Here is a 24,330-nt window from a genome sequence, read left to right as displayed (position 1 = left end):
CCACTTCGCCGCCCAGCGCCGCCGGCCCGCCCGGGCCCAAGGCAGGCCCTCTCCCCGCGCCAACCGGGTCGTGCCCCGCGCCCGCTAGCGCCGCCGCCTCCTTCGGCGCCGGCCGCCCGATGCCGCCGCGGCTCCTCAACACCGGCGAGCTCGTCGCCCGTGACCCCAGCGACCTCCGCCGCCCCGCCACGACGCCTCTCCGGCTCCCCGCCGGCCGGATCCGGCGAGATCCGGCCCGGGAGTGCCTCTCCGGCTTCTTCCCCGGTGTATTCCGGCCATCTCCGGCGAGCTCGTGCTACAGTACCCAGGCAAGCTACAGTACCACCTCAGATCCAGATCCGGATCTCGGTTGACTTTCCACCCGAAACCCCAATAATTTGTGTTTTTCATCATGCTACATCTCCGCATCCGTAGCTCCGTTTTGGGCGTGTAGCATATCAAAATGTTCGCCTTAGAGAGTACATCATTTCAAATCATTGCATCATTTTCATTTGAGTTCATCTTGATGCCCGAAATGCTGTTGGAAGAGTGCTATTTGAGTTAGTTGTCAGATCTGCTGCACCAAATAGCTATTTGTCATTTTTGCCATGATTATTGTGTGCATGATATGCCCCTAAGCTCTACATGAGTTTTGTTATATGCTTTTCCATCTTTCCAGAGGTGCTATCCATGTATTTTTGTGATGTGTGTGGTGACTAGCACAAGCTTGCAAAGTGGTGCATTCGTTAAAGCTGATTTCAGGGACTTAGCAATTCCACTAAGTCCTTGATCTATTTTTATCAATATGCCATATGTTCATGTTGTTTCCTAGTGATCCGTGCCTCTTTTGAGGATGATCAGTAAGGCTGATTTGTTAATCTTGTAGTGCTCTATCCATCCATGTGTTTGTTTGAAATTATGGAGCATCCTAGCTTGAGTCAATCGAGCTCTACTTTTGCTATTTCGAGAATCTGGGTAGATTGTCTACTTGTTAGGGATTTTGCCGAGGACGTTGTTGTTGATTCGTGCATGCTATGTTGTTTTTCTTACCATGTCTAGCTGGTATAATGTGTATTCTTGATAGGTGTACGCTTATATTGTCATGCCTTGCTCTGTAGTGAGTGCATCGAGCTTGTAAACATGCCTACTCGCTAAGATATTTGCATGCTCCAGTTTTTTCTCTAAGTCTGTAACCTGATTATGTTTTTGCCATGTTCATATGCTTGCAATTGTATTTTCTGATCCCTTTTGGCTCAGGGTCACTAAGGGACTTTTGTTAAGCTCTTTGAGTAGCTCCATTCCATGCTTTGCCTTTCCATTTTAAGTTCCTGTAGCATCTAGATTTCATGCTCCAAAATGTGCTACCTGATCTGAAATTCTAGGCTTGTGTTAATTTCACTAAGTCTGAAATCTGTTTACCGTTTGCATTTTTGCCATGCTTGTTTGAGCCTGTTAATGGATGAATTGGCCATAGCTCAGTGTTCATCTTTTGTCAAGCATTATGAGTGGATCCCTGCCATGTATTTTGTTGTCTTGTTTGAGTGCTGTAGCATGTTTATCTTAATGCTTTTAGATGGCTACTTGCTATTTTCCAAACCTTGTCTCCAATTCCAGTGTTCTTTATATCGAAGTCAAGCGAAATCACCTCACCTTTCCAATGGCGCACTTGGATTTCTAAGTTGAGGCCAGGTTCTTTCATTCCTTGTCAAATCTTGCATATGCATCACGTATCGCATCCCGCATAGCATACCATGTTTGCATTATGTTGTTTGAGCTTTGCACGTCGTTGATTGTGTTCTTTTTGCTTGTTTGTCTTGTTTAGGTAGAGCTGGGAGACGAGTTCGCTAACGAGGAGCCCATTGAGTTTGCTTTCGAGGATCCTGCCAACTCTAACAACTTTGCAGGCAAGATGATCATACCCTCAAAATCACTTCTATCTTTGCTTTGCTAGATGCTCGCTCTTTTGCAATGCCTATGCTACGATGCCTACCACTTGCTTATCATGCCTCCCAAATTGCCATGTCAAACCTCTAATCCACCATGTCCTAGCAAACCATTTATTGGCTATGTTACCGCTTTGCTTAGCCCCTTTTATAGCGTTGCTAGTTGCAGGTGAAGATTGGAGATCGTTCCTTGTTGGAACATTATTTTTCTTATTGGGATATCACTATATTATCTTGTTATCTTAATGCATCTATATATTGGTAAAGGGTGGATGGCTCGGCCTTTTTTCCTAGTGTTTTGTTCCACTCTTGCCGCCCTAGTTTCCGTCATATCAGTGTTATGTTCCCGGATTCTGCGTTCCTTACGCGGTTGAGTAATAATGGGAACCCCTTGACAAATCACCTTGAATAAAACTCTTCCAGCAATGCCCAACCTTGGTTTTACCATTTGCCACCTAGCCTCTTTTTTCCTTGGGTTTCCGGAGCCCGAGGGTCATCTTATTTAACCCCCCCCCCCCCCCCCGGGCCAGTGCTCCTCTCAGTGTTGGTCCAAACTAGAGTCCAATGCAGCTCCCCCTCGGGGAAACTCGAGGTTTGGTTTTAGTTGTATGGAGAGCTCATCTGAGTGTGCCCTGAGAACGAGATATGTGCAGCTCCTATCGGGATTTGTCGGCACATTCGGGCGGTGTTGCTGGATTTGTTTTAACTTGTCGAAGTTGTCTTGTAGAACCGGGATACCGAGTCTGATCGGAATGTCTCGGGAGAAGGTATATCCTTCGTTGACCGTGAGAGCTTGTCATGGGCTAAGTTGGGACTCCCCTGCAAGGATTTGAACTTTCGAAAGCCGTGCCCGCGGTTATGGGCAGATGCGAATTTGTTAATGTCCGGTTGTAGATAACTTGAACCTTAACTTAATTAAAATGAATCAACTGAGTGTGTTACCGTGATGGTCTCTTCTCGGTGGAGTTCGAGAGGTGAACAAGGTGTTGGAGTAATGTTTGCCGTAGGTTGTTCTCTAGTTCTTCGTTCATGCTTTGCCTTCTCTTCTCGCTCTCTTTTGCGAACAGGTTAGCCACCATATATGCTAGTCGCTTGCTGCAGCTCCACATATTTACCTTGCCTTTCCTATAAGCTTAAATAGTCTTGATCGCGAGGGTGGGAGATTGCTGAGTCCTCGTGGCTCACAGATTACTTCCAAACCAGATGCAGGGCCTGATGATTCTGTTCCAGATGACGCGCTTGAGCTCAAGTGGGAGTTCGACGAAGACTCACGCTATTACTATGTCTATTTCCCTGATGATCAGTAGTGGTGCCCAGTTTGGGCGATCCGGACCGTGTCGCATGTTGGGTTGATCTTCTATTTTGGTACCATAGTCGGACCATGAGTGTATTGGTTGATGTAGTGCTATTTATGTACTTTGTGTGACGTGGCGAGTGTAAGCCAACTATGTACCTTTCCCCTTTTTATGTATTACATGGGATGTTGTGAAGATTAACTTACTTGCGACATTGCTTTCAATGCGGTTATGCCTCTAAGTCGTGCTTCGACACGTAGGAGATATAGCCGCATCGAGGGCGTTACAAGCTTCCTCATTGGAGTTCCACCCTTTGGTAGTTCTTCTAAATCTCCTGATTTTGATTTGCCAATTTCCTAGGGGGCAGCTGCTCCCAGTAGGCTCATTCCAGATTTTCCTAACTAGCTCAGTAAAATCTTCTCTAAGCAACCACCACTTTTCAAATTTAAAACTATTGCTCTTTGGAGTTTGGTTAAGACTAGAGTCCCAGCGCAAAGGAGTGTGGTCACTACCACATCTGGGCAGAGCTCTACAACTAGAAAGGGGAAAGAAACTATCTAATTCTGTGTCACAGAAAATTCTATCAATGGTGGACATAATCCTGGAGCAGCTGTAACATCCCAAATTTTCAATTTGGTATGTTATACATTAGATCATCATTGCATATCATAATTTATTTGATCTGGTTTTGATCCTAGAAATTCTACGCAACTCAAGGACCCACGGAGAGAGTTGGGGATTTCATTACTTTCATATTTGAGTTTTCTCAAATTTTGAGAATAGGATCATTTGATTTTAGTTATTTTATCATCAATTATTGCTATTAGAAAAATATGAGAGAGGGAATAAAATGACTTTCCCAAAATAAAGAAATATTGAGGATTTAATAATAAAATCAAATAAGATTTTATTTCGGAGTTTTTCGATATTTTATTTGAATTTAGGAAAAATGTGCGTTTTTTCAAAATTGCATTTAGGCCCCAAATAAATGTTCACCTTGTGCGGCTTGATTTTAGAAGCCGGGGAAAATTTATTTCGTGATTTTTGGAGTCCGTTTAGTATTTCTTTTATTTGTTTTGCTGCGCGGAATTATTTAGAAAAAACGCGAACCGACTTCGGGTCGTACCCGAGCGGGACTCCGCCCGGGGGCATCCTTTAAATAGCGCCGCCCCGAGCCGCCCCAGCCCATCTGCGTCGCCGCCAGCCCACCCGCGGCCGAAACCCTAACCCTAGCCATGCGCCGCCGCCGCCCCGCGCCGCCGCCGCCGACCGCCGCCGCGGCCGGAGCCCCACCGCCGCCGCAGCCGGAGCGCCGCCGCCACCGCCGGAGCCTCGCCGAAGTTGCCAGGTAGTTTTTTTAGACGCTGGTTTTTTTCCCGAAAAACCGTTCGGTTTTTCCGACGGTTTTGTTCTTTTTTTTAGTTTCAGTTTTTTAGATAGATCGGTTTTTCTGATTTATTTAAATAGCGAGCGTTCATTCGTTCATTCGTTCTAGCGAACATTAGTCGTTTTTCTTTTCCCGGATTAAATCCGCGATTTTCTGATCGTGATTCCTGATCCGATTTTCGTTTTAGTATAACTTTTCACTCGTTTATTGGAATCAGGCGATTCAAGCGCCTGGAGTTTCGTATCGAAACCCTCTATCCGTTTAACCAACTTAAACAAGTTTTTGCCACTGTAAAAATTGCCCTAGATCCAGAATAGTAAACGAAGCCTGTTTCTTTTGCCGTTTGACTTTCGTTGCTTCGTTTGATTTGATTCTTTTTGCCAACCGGAGTTCTTAAGTGGAACCCTCTGGTCAGATCTCTTATTTGAGTTTTAAATGTGCATTAGTTGAGTACTTATTGTATGCTTGTTTGTTTGTCTGCGATAGAATACCCGGAGTGCGCCGCTTGTTACTTTGAATCTCTAGGTTTCACAGATCGTCAGCAAGGCAAGTAACACTTTGATCATACCTCCTACTACCCAGTTTTATTGCATTAGATCAATCCTCAAACATTGCATGATTAGGATCTAATTAAATTGTGGGATGGGAAGTAGTTGAGGTTGTACCTATTACCTGTTGTATTATCAAACCTTTGGGAGTTACTCTACGTTTGCCTATTATGCCATGCTATGCTAGTAGACGTGGATTGGGTGAGTGATATCCATGACAGATGTGAATTTGTTAATTAATGGTTTATCTAAGGTGGCAACTTAAATACACATCTGGGTGGATTGAGGTACCTGGGTATTCCAGGATTGCCTGTTTTTCTTTATGGACCGCCACCCAGGCCCAAAGGGATCATGACATTTTTCATACTAGAAACTTCCGTGTGCAGCCACAAGCTATTATGGGCTCTAGCATAGTTGATTAAGTCGTGCGAACTCTTACAGGGTAGACTAGCAGATGTAGGGGAAAGTAGGTGTAACGGTCTATCCATCGTAAGGTGCTAGCACTTCTGAAAGACTATGTCTCGGTCATCCGTTTCTCAAACACCGTGTAGTGCGAGAAACCAAACGGAGGCGATTGAGTCTTGTGGGGAAAAGTGCGCAAACCTCTGTAGAGTGTATAAACTAATCATGGTTAGCCGTGTCCCCGGTTATGGACGTTTTAAGTATCTAGTACTTGGATTATCATGTGAATCTCAACATGTTACTCTAAAATTTAATTTTGATGGGTTTTGTTTAATGATGATACTTAATTGGAATTGAGAATGCTGTCAACCATTCAATGTTTAACAACTACCACGATAGTTAAATAAAATTTATTCCTTTGCAGTAGGGAAAAATTGGCTTTACACAAAACTGTAACCATAGAGCTTTCCACCAGCCAAATATGTATATAGTATAGTTGTTTCATTCCATTACTCTCTATGTGTTACCTTGCCAGCATATTCCATGTGCTGACCCATTTCGGGCTGCAAGGTTAATGTTGCAGACTTTTATGACTACGATTAAGGAGTTTTAGGTCCTGGTTCTATACTCAGTGATGCCGTTGGAGTTGATGGACTCACTTATCTTCCAAGCCTTCCGCTGTTATCGTTATTAGATGGCCTTAAGCCATATTTATTGTAATAAGTTCTCTATTGAGACACTCGATGTAATAAGTGTGTGATTGCTACTTTGTTATAAATCCTTCAAGTACTGTGTGGTGTCAGCATTAGTGATCCAGGGATGACACCTGAGCACAGAGATCAGACTGTTTGAGGTCTGGTCGCTACAAAGATGGTATCAGAGCATAGTTGACTATAGGACACGACCACTAAGCTAAAGACCTAGATCACTATTCACTCTCTTCTTTTCTGACCTCTCACCTTTTCTACTCTTTAGGATGGCGGATGCAAGGAACAAGTTCACGCAACCGGATGAAGATACACCCATTGGACGTCACCTGAAGGAAGTCACTAGATACCTGAACATAGGAGTACCAAGCTTCACCGGAACCTACAATGCCACCTTACCTGAAGAAGAGCGCTAGATGATTCAAGTTCAAGTTCCAGGAAGGACGTTCATGCCAGTCACTGAGCCCATAGAGTTTTCTTTTGATGCACCAACTTGGAGTCTAGGAAAGAGGATGGTAGCTCACATCGCCATGGGACGCATTGGAGAAGTCTACCGCAATGACCTCAAGGATACTATCTACCAGATTTGTGGGCGCCGAGATGAGCACTGGGAGATGATCAGCAACAGAAAGGATAGATCAATTGCAGCTTTTAGGCAGGAATTAAAGCAGCACATTCGACGTCAGGAGAACCAGATGTGCGCCGACATGATAGACCTGAAGAAGGCAAGGACAAGAATCAAGGAACTGGAGGAAGAACTCAAGGCTACACGTGAAGATTATGAAGAAGAAATTGATGTATTAGTGGATAAGAATGCCGTCCTAACAATGAAGATCGGAATATTTATGGGTGGCCCTACACCAGTAGATGAAGACGAAGAACCCAAGGAGATCGGAATATTTAGCGATGATGACTATGTTGATGAAGTCGGAGCAGATATCATGGAGTCTGCAACCGAAGAATATTTCTAGTAGACCACCTCATCAGTAGTAGTAGTCCACCATGTAAATACAGTAGTCCGAGCACTTTTGCGATAGTTAGATCGATTGTATGCCCTTCTTTTATTGAATGAAGTGAATTGTTTGCTTTTGCCTCATGTGCATATGGGTAGTGTTTTCTCTTTAGACCCCCTATATTCTTAAATCTCATCTTTTCTAAACCCTCAGATGCCTCCGAGACGTGACCCCGGATTTACCTTCCCACCGGAGCTCACCTAGTTGATCCAGCAGCAGAACACATTGATGCAGTTGCTAGTCCAGAATCAGAAATAGGGGAACAACACCAACAACCCACCCCCCCCCACCACCACCTGTTGATCACTTAGCCCATTTTCTTAGGCTGAATCCGCCGGTATTTTCCAGTAGCACCGAGCCGATAGTAGCAGATGATTGGCTCCGCAAGACAGCTAGAGAGTTGATCACAGCAGGATGCACAGATGCGGAGAAGGTGAAGTTTTCCGCACATCAGCTTGAAGGACCCGCAGCATCATGGTGGGACAATTTCACAGCCACTTTCCCTGTCAACACTGTCACATATGACCAATTTCAGCAGGCTTTTCGAACTACCCATGTTTCAGCAGGAGCTATGGCCTTGAAGAAGCGAGAGTTTCGCAACATGCGCCAAGGAGGACGGACAGTTGGCCAGTATGTGGAGGACTTTAGTAAATTAGCACGTTATGCCCCAAATGACGTTGCTACGGATGCAGCTAAGCAGGAGAAGTTTCTGGAAGGACTGAATGATGAGTTGAGCATGTAGTTGATGGTAGCAACCTTCAACAACTACCAGGAGTTGGTAGATTGTGCTCTTATGATGGAAGGGAAGCAACAGCAAATTGAAAATCGCAAGAGGAAGTATGCACAAGGAAAGTACAATTCAGGAGCTCAGCAGAAGCCACGTTTTACCCCTAGACCGGGAGGACATTTTCAGCATACCCATGGAGGAGGTAGCTCGCACAACCACAATGGCACCAAGAATGGTAATGGTAATGGAGGAAGCAACGGCCAGAACCGTACCAACCCATCAACCCCAGCCAATAAAGACCTAAGCCAAGTCACTTGCTTTAAGTGTCAGAAGACCGGACATTATGCCAATGAATGTCCTGAAGGCCAGAATGGCAATGGAAGCTCTGGGAAGAAGCTGAACCTTTCAACAGGGGACAGGTGAACCACGTTAACATGGAGGAGGTTGAAGAGCAGCCGGACGCAGTAATCAGTAAGTTTTTGGTTAAGTCATTTACTGCACTCGTTCTTTTTGATACTGGTGCATCGCATTCATACATATCAAGGGGATTTGTGGATAAGTATAACTTGCCCACTAAGGTTCTTAGAACACCTATGCTAGTAAGCTCACCAGGAGCGGAGTATATGGCCAGTCAAGGATGTTTCCAAGTGCCATTAAGTATAGGAAGGCATATTTTCCCAACGGATTTAATTATTCTGGAATCCCAAGGTTTGGATGTAATTCTCGGTATGGATTGGCTGTCGATGTATGGGGAAAACATCGATTGCGCCAGTAAGACAGTTTTGCTTACGATGCCAGAAGGAAGAAGGATCAAGTATGTATCTCGGCATGCGCCAAATAGGACACAAGTAAATTCCTTATCAGGAGTTGTACAGGAGGATGTACCAGTGGTAAGGGATTTCCCTGACGTATTTCCCAAAGAGTTGCCAGGCATGCCACCGGATAGAGATATTGAGTTTTTGATTGAGCTATTGCCAGGCACAGGGCCAATATCAAAGAGACCATACAGGATGCCTGCAAAGGATTTGGTGGAGATTAAGAAGCAGATTAAGGAGTTACTGGATAAAGGATATATTCGCACAAGTTCGTCGCCTTGGGGATCACCAGTACTTCTAGTGGAGAAAAAGGATGGATCGTTAAGGATGGTTGTTGATTATCATGGGTTGAATGAAGTAACGATCAAGAACAAGTACCCACTACCAATGATCAATGATCTGTTTGATCGATTGCAAGGAGCTAAGGTATTTTCCAAGATCGATCTGCGATCAGGATACCACCAGTTGAAGATTTGAGAACACGATATACCTAAGACAACTTTTACCACCAAGTATGGGATGTACGAGTATACCGTTATGTCATTTGGTCTGACTAACACACCTGCCTATTTTATGAACATGATGAAAAAAGTATTTATGGAGTTCTTGGATAAGTTAGTCGTGGTGTTCATTGATGATATTCTGGTTTACTCGAAGAATGAAGAGGAGCATAAGGAACATTTGCGTTTGGTTCTTGGAAATCTCAGAGAACATCAACTATATGCCAAGTTTAGCAAATGTGAGTTTTGGTTGAAGGAAGTAGGATTCCTCGGACATGTTATATCCGCAGAAGGAATAGCAGTTGATCCCACTAAAGTCGATACCGTGACCAAGTGGGAGGCACCAACAACAGTTGGAGAGATCCGGAGTTTCCTTGGACTCGCATGATACTATCGGAGATTTTTTGAGAATTTCTCCAAAATTGCAAAACCTATGACGGAGTTGTTAAAGAAGGATACCAAGTTCATATGGACCGAGGAGTGTGAGGCTAGTTTCCAGGAGTTGAAGAAACGCTTGGTTACTTCACCAGTGTTGATTTTGCCAGACCAGACCAAGGATTATGAGGTGTATTGCGACGCTTCACGACGAGGACTTGGAGCAGTGCTTATGCAGGAAGGGAGAGTTGTTTCATATGCCTCACGACAACTGAAACCCCACGAATTAAATTATTCCACGCATGATTTGGAGTTAGCAGCCATAGTGCATGCATTGAAAACATGGAGACATTTCCTCATTGGAAATCATTGTGAAGTGTACACGGGTCACAAGAGTTTGAAATACATTTTCACACAGAAGGAGTTAAACCTCAGACAAAGGAGATGGTTGGAGCTCATCAAGGATTATGATATGAGATTTCATTACCATCCCGGAAAGGCTAATGTAGTAGTTGACGCATTGAGCCATAAGAGCCATGTCAATACACTAATGACGGGAGAAATACCAAAGGTGTTAGCCGAGGATCTTCATGAGCTATGTATGGAAATAGTTCCGAGAGGCTATGTAGCAGCATTGGAGATTCAGTCAAGTTTGATGGATAGCATCAGAGAAGCTCAAAAGACTGACAAGGAGATTGCCTCTATAAAGGAGAAAATAAGCGAAGGAAAGGCTAAAGGATTTCGTGAGGATGAGCACGGCACCCTATGGTTTGAAGATCGTGTTTATGTGCCCAATGACCCGGAGATCAGGAAGTTGATTCTGCAAGAGGCACACGATTCACCATATTAGATTCACCCAGGAAATACCAAGATGTATTTGGATTTGAAGGATACCTTCTGGTGGACCGGAATGAAGAAAGATATTGCGGAGTATGTAGCAGTTTGTGATGTATATCAGAGAATAAAGGCAGAGCATCAGAAGCCAGCAGGATTGCTACAGCCATTGCCGATACCCGAATGGAAGTGGGATAAGTTAGGCATGGATTTTATCACGGGATTACCCAGGACTCGTTCAGGCTATGACTCGATTTGGGTTGTAGTTGATCGGTTGACGAAAGTAGCTCATTTCATCCTGGTAAAGACCACTTACACTAGTGCTAAGTTGGCAAAGATATACATGACCAGGTTTGTATGCTTACATGGAGTTCCGAGGAGTATAGTATCAGATAGAGGAACCCAGTTTACCTCAAAGTTCTGGAATCAATTGCATGAAACTTTGGGTACCAGGCTAGAGTTCAGCACAGCTTTTCATCCACAGACAGATGGATAGACCAAGAGAGTCAATCAGATTTTGGAGGACATGCTGAGAGCTTGTACGCTAGATTATGGATCTAGTTGGGACGACAATTTGCCATTTGCAGAATTCTCTTACAACAATAGCTATCAATCCAGTTTAAAGATGGCCCCTTTCGAAGCCTTGTACGGAAGGAGGTGCAGGACACCGTTGTCGTGGGATGAAGTTGGAGACTGCCAGTTGTTTGGGCCTGATTTGATTAAGGAGTCTGAACAGAAGGTGAAGTTGATTCGCGATAGGCTCAAGGTAGCTCAATCTAGGAAGAAAAGCTACACAGATTCTAAATGCAAGGAAACAGTTTACGAAGTCGGAGACTGAGTTTATCTTCGAGTATCCCCACTTCAGGAAATAAAGCGCTTTGGTGTTAAGGGAAAGTTAGCGCCACGATTTGTAGGACCATACCGAGTATTGGAACGTATGGGAGAAGTGTCCTACAAGTTGGAATTGCCCGAAGGATTTTCAGGAGTTCATGATGTGTTCCATGTTTCTCAGCTGAAGAAGTGCCACGCGGAGATGGCTGACATACCCTTGAGAGACATAGTGCCATTGGAAGCAATTCAGTTTGATAACAATTTGACCTATGAGGAGAAACCAGTTAAGATTCTTGAGTTTGCTAGTCGAGTCACCCGCAGCAAGGTTATCAAGTTTTGTAAGGTTCAATGGAGCCACCACACGGAGGATGAAGCCACCTGGGTGTGAGAGGAAGATTTGCTCAAGGACCACCCTCACCTATTTTCTATCCAACCCGAATCTCGAGGGCGAGATTCATCTTAAGGGGGGTAGGTTTGTAACATCCCAAATTTTCAATTTGGAATGTTATACATTAGATCATCATTGCATATCATAATTTATTTGCTTTGGTTTTGATCCTAGAAATTCTACGCAACTCAAGGACCCACGGAGAGAGTTGGGGATTTCGTTATTTTCATATTTGAGTTTTCTCAAATTTTGAGAATAGGATCATTTGATTTTAATTATTTTATCATCAATTATTTCTATTACAAAAATATGAGAGAGGGAATAAAATTACTTTCCCAAAATAAAGAAATATTGAGGATTTAATAATAAAATCAAATAAGATTTTATTTCGGAGTTTTTCAATATTTTATTTGAATTTAGGAAAAATGTGCATTTTTCAAAATTGCATTTACGCCCCAAATAAATGTTCACCTTGTGCGACTTGATTTCAGAAGCCGGGGAAAATTTATTTCGGGATTTTTGGAGTCCGTTTAGTATTTCTTTTATTTGTTTTTCTGCGCGGAATTATTTAAAAAAACACGAACCAACTTCGGGCCGTACCTGAGCGGGACTCCGCCCGGGGGCAGCCTTTAAATAGCGCCGCCCCAGCCCATCAGCGCCACAGCCAGCCCACCCGCGCCCGAAACCCTAACCCTAGCCACGCGCCGCCGCCGCCGCCGACCGCCGCCGACCGCCGCCCCGCGCCGCCGCCGCCGGAGCCTGGCCGGAGTTGCCGGGTAGTTTTTTTAGACGCCAGTTTTTTTTCCCGAAAAACCGTTCAGTTTTTCCGACGGTTTTGTTCGTTTTTTTAGTTTCGGTTTTTTTAAATAGATGGTTTTTCCGATTTATTTAAATAGCGAGCATTCGTTTGTTCGTTCTAGCGAACATTCGTTGTTTTTCTTTTCTTGGATTAAATCCGCGATTTTCTGATCGTGATTCCTGATCCGATTTTCGTTTTAGTATAACTTTTCGCTCGTTTATCGGAATTAGGCGATTCAAGCGCCTGGAGTTTCGTATCGAAACCCTCTATCCATTTAACCAACTTAAACAAGTTTTTTCCACTGTAAAAATTGCCCTAGATCCAGAATAGTAAATGAAGCCTGTTTCTTTTGCCGTTTGACTTTCGTTGCTTCGTTTGATTTGATTCTTTTTGCCAACCGGAGTTCTTTAGTTGAACCCTCTGGTTAGATCTCTTATTTGTGTTTTACCTGTGCATTAGTTGAGTACTTATTGTATGCTTGTTTGTTTGTCTGCGATAGAAAACCCGGAGTGCGCCGCTTGTTACTTCGAATCTCTAGGTTTCGTGGATCATCAGCAAGGCAAGTAACACTTTGATCATACCTCCTACTACCTAGTTTTATTGCATTAGATCAATCCTCAAACATTGCATGATTAGGATCTAATTAAATTGTGGGATGGGAAGTAGTTGAGGTAGTACCTATTACCTGTTGTATTATCAAACCTTTGGGAGTTACTCTATGTTTGCCTATTATGCCATGCTATGCTAGTAGACGTGGATTGGGTGAGTGATATCCATGACAGATGTGAGTTTGTTAATTAATGGTTTATCTAAGGTGGCAACTTAAATACACATCTGGGTGGATTGAGGTACCTGGGTATTCCAGGATTTCCTGTTTTTCTTTATGGACCGCCACCCAGGCCCAAAGGGATCATGAGATTTTTCATACTAGAAACTTCCGTGTGCAGCCACAAGCTATTATGGGCTCTAGCATAGTTGATTAAATCGTGTGAACTCTTACAGGGTAGACTAGCAGATGTAGGGGAAAGTAGGTGTAACAGTCTATCCATCATAAGGTGCTAGCACTTCTGAAAGACTGTGTCTCGGTCATCCGTTTCTCAAACACCGTGTAGTGCGAGAAACCAAACGGAGGCGATCGAGTCTTGTGGGGAAAAGTGTGCAAACCCTTGCAGAGTGTATAAACTATTCATGGTTAGCCGTGTCCCCGGTTAAGGATGTTTTGAGTATCTAGTACTTGGATTATCATGTGAATCTTAACATGTTACTCTAAATTTAATTTTGATTGGTTTTGTTTAATGATGATACTTAATTGGGATTGAGAATGCTGTCAACCATTCTCAATGTTTAACAACTACCATGATAGTTAAATAAAATTTATTCCTTTGCAGTAGGGAAAAATTGGCTTTACGCAAAACTGTAACCATAGAGCTTTCCACTAGCCAAATATGCATATAGTATAGCTGTTTCATTCCATTACTCTCTATGTGTTACCTTGCCAGCATATTCCATGTGCTGACCCGTTTCGGGCTGCAACGTTAATGTTGCAAACTTTTCAGACGATGATTAAGGAGTTTTAGGTCGTGGTTCTATACTCAGTGATGCCGTTGGAGTTTATGCACTCACTTATCTTCCAAGCCTTCCGCTGTTATCGTTATTAGATGGCCTTAAGCCATATTTATTTTAATAAGTTCTCTATTGAGACACTCTATGTAATAAGTGTGTGATTGCTACTCTGTTATAAATCCTTTAAGTACTGTGTGGTGTCAGCATTACTGATCCAGGGATGACACCTGAGCACAGAGATCAGACTGTTTGAGGTCTGGTCGCTACAGCAGCACTTCCAACATATCTAGCAGAACTATGGGTTTTCCTTCTGACAGGGCAATTCTCAACTTTATGGGAAACCATTTTGCAGATAAAACAACTCTTGGACTTGACACAGTTGTAGCAGATCACCTCAGAGTATGCCATAAGGCCCGAAGCAGGGGCAAGAGCAGTTTTCTGGATGTCCTATCTCTTCTTTTGCTGATTCTTGCATTGAGATTTCCCACTGATCTGAGAGTCAGAACCACCAGCAGATTGATCTTGGGCAATTACAGGAGCCTGCCCAGATTGTGCCCCCATTTGGGGTGGAGGTGGGCCATACCACCGCCCCACCGGCGCTCCCCCCCATTGTGTTAGGGGAAATTCATCGGAGTTCCTGGTTCCTTCTCATCCTCCAGCCAGATGTTGTCTCTCGGGAAGCAGAAATAACCACCAGACAGCTCATTTGAAGCAGATTGCAGGCCAAATTTCAATCTTCTGCAGGTCTGGGGGAGAGGTAAGGTAGGGGATCGACCTGCTCCGGCTCCGATGGCGTGCTGGTGGGCAGGAGTCTAGTCAAGCATTCATGTCGGATCGAAAGTATGTCTAGAGGGGGGGGGTGATTAGACTACTTGACCAATTAAAAATCTATCCTTTTCCCAGTTTTAGTCTTTGGCAAATTTTAGCTATTTTAGCACAAATCAAGCAATCTTAACACAATTCAAGCAAGCATGCAAAGAGTCTATGAGCAGTGGAAAGTAAAGCTTGCCACTTCCAAGAATGTAAAGGGAAGGGTTTGAAGAATTCAAACGCAATTGGAGACACGGATGTTTTTGTTGTGGTTCTGATAGGTGGTGCTATCGTACATCCACATTGATGGAGACTTCAACCCACAAAGGGTAATGGTTGCGCGAGTCCACAGAAGGCTCCACCCACGAAGGGTCCAGGAAGAAGCAACCTTGTCTATTCCATCATGGCCATCGCCCACGAAGGACTTGCCTCACTAGCGGTAGATCTTCACGAAGTAGGCGATCTCCTTGCCCTTACAAACTCCTTGGTTCAACTCCACAATCTTGTCAGAGGCTCCCAAGTGACACCTAGCCAATCTAGGAGAGACCACTTTCCAAGAAGTAACAAATGGTGTGTTGATGATGAACTCCTTGCTCTTGTGCTTCAAATGATAGTCTCTCCAACACTCAACTCTCTCTCTCACATGATATGGATTTGGTGGAAAGAAGATTTGAGTGGAAAGCAACTTGGGGAAGGCTAGAGATCAAGATTCATATGGTGGAATGGAATATCTTGGCCTCAACACATGAGTAGGTGGTTCTCTCTCAGAAAATGTGTATTGGAAGTGTAGGTATGTTCTGATGGCTCTCTCCATGAATGAAGAGTGGGTGGAGGGGTATATATAGCCTCCACACAAAAACTAACCGTTACACACAATTTACCAATCTCGGTGAGACCGAATTGAGAAACTCGGTCGGACCGATTTAGCAAACCAAGTGACCGTTAGGATTTTCGCTGGGACTGAGATGCAACTCGGTAGGACCGATATTGTTAGGATTAGGGCATAATGTAATCTTGGTGTGACCGATTACACAAACTCGGTGGGACCGATTTTGGTACTAAGCTAACTAGAGAGTTGGTCAGATAAACTCGGTGGGACCGAGTTTGCTCATTTCGGTGGGACCGAAATGTTACAAAAGGGAAACAGAGAGTTTACATTGCAATCTCGGTGGGACCGATCGCTCATCTCGGTAGGACTGAAACATTACGAAGGGAAATAGAGAGATTACATACCCATCTCGATGTGAACGAGATCCCTATCGGTGAGACCGATTTGCCTAGGGTTTGTGGCAGTGGCTATGACATCTGAACTCGATGGCGCCGGATAGAAAGGATCGGTGGGGCCGAGTTTGACTTTTGGTTTAGGTCATATGTGGATGTGGGAAGGTAGTTGAGGGTTTTGGAGCATATCACTAAGCACTATGAAGCAAGAACCTCATCAAGAAACACCTCATCCCTCCTTGATAGTATTGGCTTTTCCTATAGACTCAATGTGATCTTGGATCACTAAAATATAAAATGTAGAGTCTTGAGGTTTGACCTTGAGCCAATCTTTTTGTCCTTAGTATTTTGAGGGGTGCACTTTCCTCATCCTTGCCATGCCATTCATTGAGCTTTTCCTGAAATATTAATCTTGGAATAATGTTAGCTCAATGAGCTATATGTTGTTAGGAATTACCAAAATCACCCAGGGATAGTTGCACTTTCAGTCTCCCCCTATTTGGTAATTGATGACAACATACAGATCAAAGCTTCGAAGAATGATAATAAGAGTGAAAAACATTGTCGCTTTGAGAAGTATGTGAAAAGCAAGAGCTCCCCCTAAATTTGTGCATAGTTTATGATTTGCTTTGGACTGCAAATTCACAGAGAGTTAGGCTCATGGGTTACTCTTCCATGTCACATACATCTTGGTGGAGCGCTCAAAATGATAATAATTAAATACATGCACACATCACCAAGCAAAGTGAATGATCATATAGTGATAAAATGATAATGTCATCCAACAAGCATTAATGTAGCATATGATCAAACACACATGATCATCCAAGTATCACACAGACAGAAAGTATCTCAATCAAGCAAATAAAGTTCAACCACCAAAGCAAGAGAGAATAAAAAAGCAACGCTCTCTCTCGAAGCCTATGATCTATACATTTTTCTCCCCCTTTGGCAACAAGTTACCAAAAAGTTCATAGAAAATGCATAGCACTAAATTGTCTCTCAGGCTTGATCTTCAGGTGGTGGTGTCCGGAGAACTCTAAGAACGAAGGCTTCAGTCAATGTAGATGGAGCTGTTGGAGTAGGTGCTGGAGCTTGTGGCACTGAAGCTGTAGCTGGTGCAGATGAAGTGGCTCTGGTGTCTGTTACTGGCACTGCAGTTAACCTCTGAGCTCTAGGCACTCTGGCAAATGCCTCAGTGGTTGTCTTGCCCTTCCTCTCCTGCATATCATCCTGAAGTTTCTCCACAGTAGACTGGATCTCAGTTACCTTCACATCCATGTCATAGAACTTTTGCTCCACGATCTTTCCAAGCTCTCCTGGTTTTGAGTAAGGGTGGCCAGCCCTTTCTCAATCCTTAGAGTGTATGCAATCAAGTAGCCAAGCTGATCTTGCTTGCTCTTCAGAAGATACTGAGATGCCTCTTCCATGGCTGGCATCTTTGCAGCTCTCTCAGCCTTTGCCTTCTCCCTCTTTTCTTGAGCGTGCACAGAAGATGGTTCATCCTCATTCGTAACCACTTGGTTGTCCTCAAAGTCCGGATAGATAGGCATGTGCTCCTTGTCCAACAAGTATGTGCCAGTGCCCATCTTGGAGTTAATCAACTCCTGGATCTGTGGTGCATACCCATAGCTTCTCTTTTGGTCAGCCGCTGTCCTCTTGATAGTTTCAACTATAAGACTCATGACCTTGAACTTTTGTGGCACATCAAATATATGTAGAAGATTGATGGAGTGGCCTCTGATAATTCTGTGATCACCAGACTTGGGCAGAAGAGTGTGCTTGAGGATCCAATTGATAGTAGGCAGTCCTGACAGCAGGTGTTTCACTGATCCAAATTGGTGAGTCTCGAGATCTACAACAGGAATCTCCTTGTACATGCTAGCCATGGAGTTGTGATCCTTCTTCTTCTTGGCATAGACATCCAAGTCATCTTCATTCTCCTCAGGAGCATTGATCAATTGAGCCCATTCTGCTACTGTTGACTGGTATCTAGTGCCTTCATACATCCAGACTATCTTGCCATCTGGGTAGAAGTGAGATGTGGAGTAGAACTGCATGATAAGCTCATCATTCCACTTTGTGAGCTTCTGAGCCACAAACTCATCAACTCCACAAGCCTTGAAACTATCATATACTCCTGGATAGTGTTCTTAATTCTCGTTGATGTACTCCCAGTTGACCCATCTCATGTCACATACTATTGGTTTCTTGTCAAGCAACACTGTCTCATAAAAATCCTGCTGCTCTTTGGTATGGAACCTGTAGTCCACAGCAGTTCTCCTTCTGGTGGCATAATGATCTGACTCTCTCCATAGCCTCAATCCCAAGTCCTTCCTGATCTTCATGTTTTCTGCTACAGGATGAGCATCATTATGATCTGGAATTTTTGGCTTTAACTTCCTCAAAACATGTGTTGCATCATCTTCTTCTTCAGCAACAGTTATAGGCATTGGGGCCTTGTTTTTCTCAGCAGCTGGAATGTTCCTGGTACTCCTCTTTCATGCAGTTTTGGGTTTTGGAGCAGCTGGCTTGGGAGCTTCTTTGGGCTTAGATGAAGCAGCCCCCGATCTTATGGCATCTCCCATAAGTTCCTGTGCCTTAGGTGTTGGTGCAGCATCTTCTCCCTCTTCCTCTTCAGAGTCTCTCATCATAGATGGCTTTCCAATTACTCTGGCCATAGTCTTCTTGACCCTCTCTTTCCTCTTCTTGCCATCTCCAGCTTCCTTGGGTTCAAGAGTGAGCTCCATTTTCTCACGTGTGGCAAATTTCCTAGGTTTAGACATTGTCTGTCTTCCTGCTGGCTTCTTGGTCTTCAGACCTGGCTTAGTTGCAGTAGCAGTGCTATATTCCTTTTTAACCACTTTGTTCTTGGAAGTGGCCTCATCCTCAACTGCCACATAGTCTTCATCCTCAGATTCAGAAGTTTTCTTCTTTCTGGCCCTGGTGGCAGCTTTTGGCAAGTTGCTGGGTGTGCTCCTGCTTCCATCATCTGAGCTGCTAGAGGGACTAGTGCCCTCACTCATGTGAACCTGCTCCTCTGACTTGTTCTGACTGTCACTTTCATCAGACATAATGCAATCTCTGACAGCTGACCCTGTGAATAGATTATAGATGAGGTAGAGTGGATGAGCATCACAAAATACAGAGGTTTTTGCAAAAGAATGAATCAAAACTTTAGTTTAGTTTTCCTCAGAAAGCATTTCGGATCAACCGATTTGTAAACTCGGTGATACCGATGCAGCTGTTGGAACCTAAACTAGTGAACTCGGTCAGACCGAGTCATAGTTCGGTGGCACCGAGACTGCTAGGGTTTCACAAATTCCTGAACTCGGTCACACCAATTTTCAATTCTCGGCCAGACCGAGAATCACATGTGCAATGGCCTGAGCCGAATTGGTGGTACCGAGTTCCACAACCCGGTTGGTCCGAGATGGTTTCGACAGAAATCTAACCCTAAATTTTCAAATCATCTCTAATCTACAGAGTGTTTTGACTGGATAAGATAGTTTCAATCGTGGCAAGATTCATGGCGAACACAGTGTGCTAGGAATCAGATAAGGATAGCACAGTGATCAAGTTCATACCCTAGTTCGGCGATGAACTTGCTACGGCGGCAACGGCTGGGATGATTCCCGTTGAAGGCGACAGAGACCAGCGGCAGGAGGCAACTGGCGACGAGGAGGACGATCCGGAGACCCTGGAGGCAAAGCGGGCTAAGCGTGGGCAAAAGAGTTCGGAGAAAATTTCCAAAATTTTGCCCGTGGGTATATATAGCCCGACCCTGTCGGTGTGACCGAGTGGAACAACTTGGTGGCACCGAGATGCATAACTGCAAGCAGTTGCTGCAACTCGGTGTGACCGAAAAGTTCAAATCGATTGCACCGAGATTGAAAACCTAGATCGACTTAGTGATCTCGGTATGACCGAAATGGGTGAATCGGTTAAACCGAAACGGACAAAGAAGTTTTGGAAGTTTAAGTCTATGACGAATCGGGGACTCCGAGTGCTCCTCACACAGAGTGGTTCGAATCTGACTTGATCAAATTTTTTGATGTACCATGAATAGAGTTTGAGACGGGAAAAGAATAGATAGCTAGAGAAGGTTCTTAGGCATTCTTGTCCATCAACTTGGCAAGAGGAAAAAGAAACCAATCAATCAAAACATAAAGTGGATGTCCTTGAATGAGTAAATTATGCAACCAACATGCTCACACAATAAAATGGCAATTGAAATATGTGACAAAGCATGCACAACCAATTCTAGCATCTATCAAGCAATTGGCGATGACTAGGTCATCTATATATGAGTATATTGACTTAGGAGTCAAATGATAACATTTGATCATAGGTCATACTCATCGTTTAAGCACAAGTGGGGTTACCACTTTTACATAAAAGTGTTGTTGTTTTCACACCATTAGAGTTGCTTTAGCTTAATTCTTAGAGAAAAGCTCCCCCTAGATGTGAGATCCCCCCTAAGAGGGATGAACTAACCTTGGGTTTTGTTGATGATGACTTCATGTAGATGTTGAAGATGTGGATGCTCAATGTTGATGTAGATCATTTCGACCTATCCTTTGGAGTGAGTTGCACTTTCAATACCTACATGGGTTAGTCCCACAAGGAACAAACAAGGATATCCATAGGCACAGAGTGATGCACACACAAGATGATGTCTATGAAAGATTTAGGTTACCTTGTCCCTTGTCTTACCAACAAGAGGGTTTGTGACTCCTTGAACTAGTGCAAGATGTGGAAGGTGATTGCACTTGTTCTTGCCAAAATGATAAGAGTGAAGTATGTTGGCGGAGTCACCCTCAAGAACTCTCTAGTTCTTCTTCTTCGGGATCCACACCATCTTGATGGGAATCCTCGGATTTGTAGTTGTACTTGATGAAGTGGAACTTGATGTAGTCTTGGGAACCCACTTGACCAAGGCCTTAGGAGCTTCTTCAAATGCATCAATTTGCTCTTGAAGCTTGTCCTTGCCTTTTTGCTTGTGGTCTTGTGGTGAAAGATCATATTGAGCTTGTGTCCCTTTGAAAGAAGTAGGATCATACTTCTCTTGTTGAGGAACAAACTTCGTCTTGGGGTATTGATCTTCTTCCCACTCAACTCCATTGGCATTGAACTTTCGTTCAAAACCAACACCTTGGTTCTTCCGATGCCTTCCTTGCTTGCGTACAATTTCCTCGAATTGCTTACTCCCGGAAAGGCTCTTCTAAACACCTTTCTCTATAATTCCCTTCAATAAGCTATTTTCTTGCTCAAGTGTAACTTGGCTAAGAGAATCATTAGTGGAATCAAGAGAACTACTAGAAGCAACAACATTGGATTTAGCATGATTATTGTTACTACTAGAGGAAGAATCTTTCTTGTTCTTGTTACTAGACTTGACTTGAGGCATGTAAGTGGATAAGAGTAAACGCTTGGCAATTTAAGAAGAACTTTTCTTGCGAAGATTAATATAATTTCCTTCAAGAACTCATGCTCTTGCTCAAGGTTGAGCTTAATTTCTCATGAGTCCTTAAAAGTTCTCGATGATCTCCTAAGATAGTTTCATGAGCTAACTTAAGAGTGTTTAGTTCTTTAGTTTAAGACTCAATCTTCTCCTTATCATTGTCGTTCGTTTCATCTAGATTAGCATGATTAATTGACGTTCATCATAGTATTCATCACTAGAGTTGTCAACAAGTAAATCATCATCACCTAACAAGTCATCTTCATCACTATTGAAATCAACATACTCGGGGTGTGATACCTTTGGACCTTTGGCCATGAAGCATCTTCCAATTCCTTCATTTGGTAAATCAAATATGTCGTAGGAGATGGTTGACACAAGTGCTAGACCGGCAACACCTTCATCTTGAGTATATTCGGAGTCGGAGTGATAGCTTCTCTTGGAGTGATTGTTGGAGTCGGAGACGGATACCCATTCACAAACACCAAAGCTCTGATACCACTTGTAGGATTGAAAGTATGTCTAGAGGTGGGGTGATTAGATTACTTGACCAATTAAAAATCTATCCTTTTCCCAATTTTAGTCTTTCAGATTTTAGCTATCTTAGCACAAGTCAAGCAATCTTAACACAATTCAAGCAAGCATGCAAAGAGTCTATGAGCAGCGGAAAGTAAAGCATGCGACTTGCAAGAATGTAGAGGGAAGGGTTTGGAGAATTCAAACACAATTGGAGACACGGATATTTTTGTCGTGGTTCCGATAGGTGGTGCTATCGTACATCCACGTTGATGGAGACTTCAACACACGAAGGGTAATGGTTGCGTGAGTCCACGGAGGGCTCCACCCACGAAGGGTCCACGAAGAAGCAACCTTGTCTATCCCATCATGGTCATCTCCCACGAAGGACTTGCCTCACTAGCGGGATATTTTCACGAAGTAGGCGATCTCCTTGCCCTTACAAACTCCTTGGTTCAACTCCACAATCTTGTTGGAGGCTCCCAAGTGACACCTAGCCAATCTAGGAGACACCACTCTCCAAGAAGTAACAAATGGTGTGTTGATGATGAACTCCTTGCTCTTGTGCTTCAAATGTTAGTCTCCCCAACACTCAACTCTCTCTCACAGGATATGGATTTGGTGGAAAGAAGATTTGAGTAGAAAGCCACTTGGGGAAGGCAAGAGATCAAGATTCATATGGTGGGAATGGAATATCTTGGCCTCAACACATGAGTAGGTGGTTCTCTCTCAGAAAATGTGTTTTGGAAGTGTAGGTATGTTCTGATGGCTCTCTCCACGAATGAAGAGTGGGTGGAGGGGTATATATAGCCTCCACACAAAAACTAACCGTTACACACAATTTACCAATCTCGGTGAGACCAAATTGAGAAACTCGGTTGGACCGATTTAGCAAACCTAGTGACCGTTAGGATTTTCGTGGGACTGAGATGCAACTCGGTAGGACCGTTATGGTTAGGTTTAGGGCATAACGTAATCTCGGTGTGATTGATTACACAAACTCGGTGGGAACGATTTTGGTAATAAGCTAACCTGAGAGTTGGTCAGGTAAACTCGGTGGGACCGATTTGCTCATTTCGGTGGAACCGAAATGTTAGAAAAGGGAAACAGAGAGTTTAAATTGCAATCTCGGTGGGACCGATCGCTCATCTCGGTAGGACCGAAACATTACGAAGGGAAATAGAGAGATTACATACCCATCTCGATGTGAACGAGATCCCTATCGGTGAGACCGATTTGCCTAGGGTTTGTGGCAGTGGCTATGACATCTGAACTCGATGGCGCCGGATAGAAAGGATCGGTGGGGCCGAGTTTGACTTTTGGTTTAGGTCATATGTGGATGTGGGAAGGTAGTTGAGGGTTTTGGAGCATATCACTAAGCACTATGAAGCAAGAACCTCATCAAGAAACACATCATCCCTCCTTGATAGTATTGGCTTTTCCTATAGACTCAATGTGATCTTGGATCACTAAAATATAAAATGTAGAGTCTTGAGGTTTGAGCTTGAGCCAATCTTTTTGTCCTTAGTATTTTGAGGGGTGCACTTTCCTCATCCATGCCATGCCATTCATTGAGCTTTTCCTGAAATATTAAGCTTGGAATAATGTTAGATCAATGAGATATATGTTGTTAGGAATTACCAAAACCACCCAGGGATAGTTGCACTTTCAATTCCCATCTCGTAGCACGGCGTGGATCTCCTGAATTCACTTCTCCTTTCGCCCATCGAACGAACGCAATCGGTGGCTCACTGGGGTGGGGCATCCTGTGCTTCTCCGAGAAATCTCCTTTGAAGTAGATCCACAGGGCTAGATTCAGCAGCTCCCAATCCACATGATCCTTGCACATCCGAGCATACCTGCGCGAGTGGGAGAACGGATTCGGTGCCTCCTCGGATTCCTCCCTCGCAGCTTCCTCCTCTGCTTCCCTCCATTCGCGCGTGCACTGGGTCTAGGAGAGAGTGTAGTCGCGGATCCGCATCGCCCGCTCCCTCTGTCTCCTCCCTCGAGTCTCCCGCAGCACCACCGGTGCAACAGAGTCGAGCGGCTTGAGCATCTGCGGGAAGGCTTTGTAGACATGTGGGAGATGCATCTTGTACATCTGCCTATCTTCCAGCCATTCGCCCGTGGATATGGCCGGTGACTCCATGGGGCGCGCGAGCGGACTTTATGAGGGGGGCAGGCGCACCCGGAGTCAGGAGGCGGGGGTGGCG

This window comes from Triticum aestivum, chromosome 2A, assembly GCF_018294505.1.
Source record: "Triticum aestivum cultivar Chinese Spring chromosome 2A, IWGSC CS RefSeq v2.1, whole genome shotgun sequence".
In the NCBI taxonomy this organism is placed as follows: Eukaryota; Viridiplantae; Streptophyta; class Magnoliopsida; order Poales; family Poaceae; genus Triticum; species Triticum aestivum.
Note: the sequence above shows the minus strand (reverse complement) of the source record.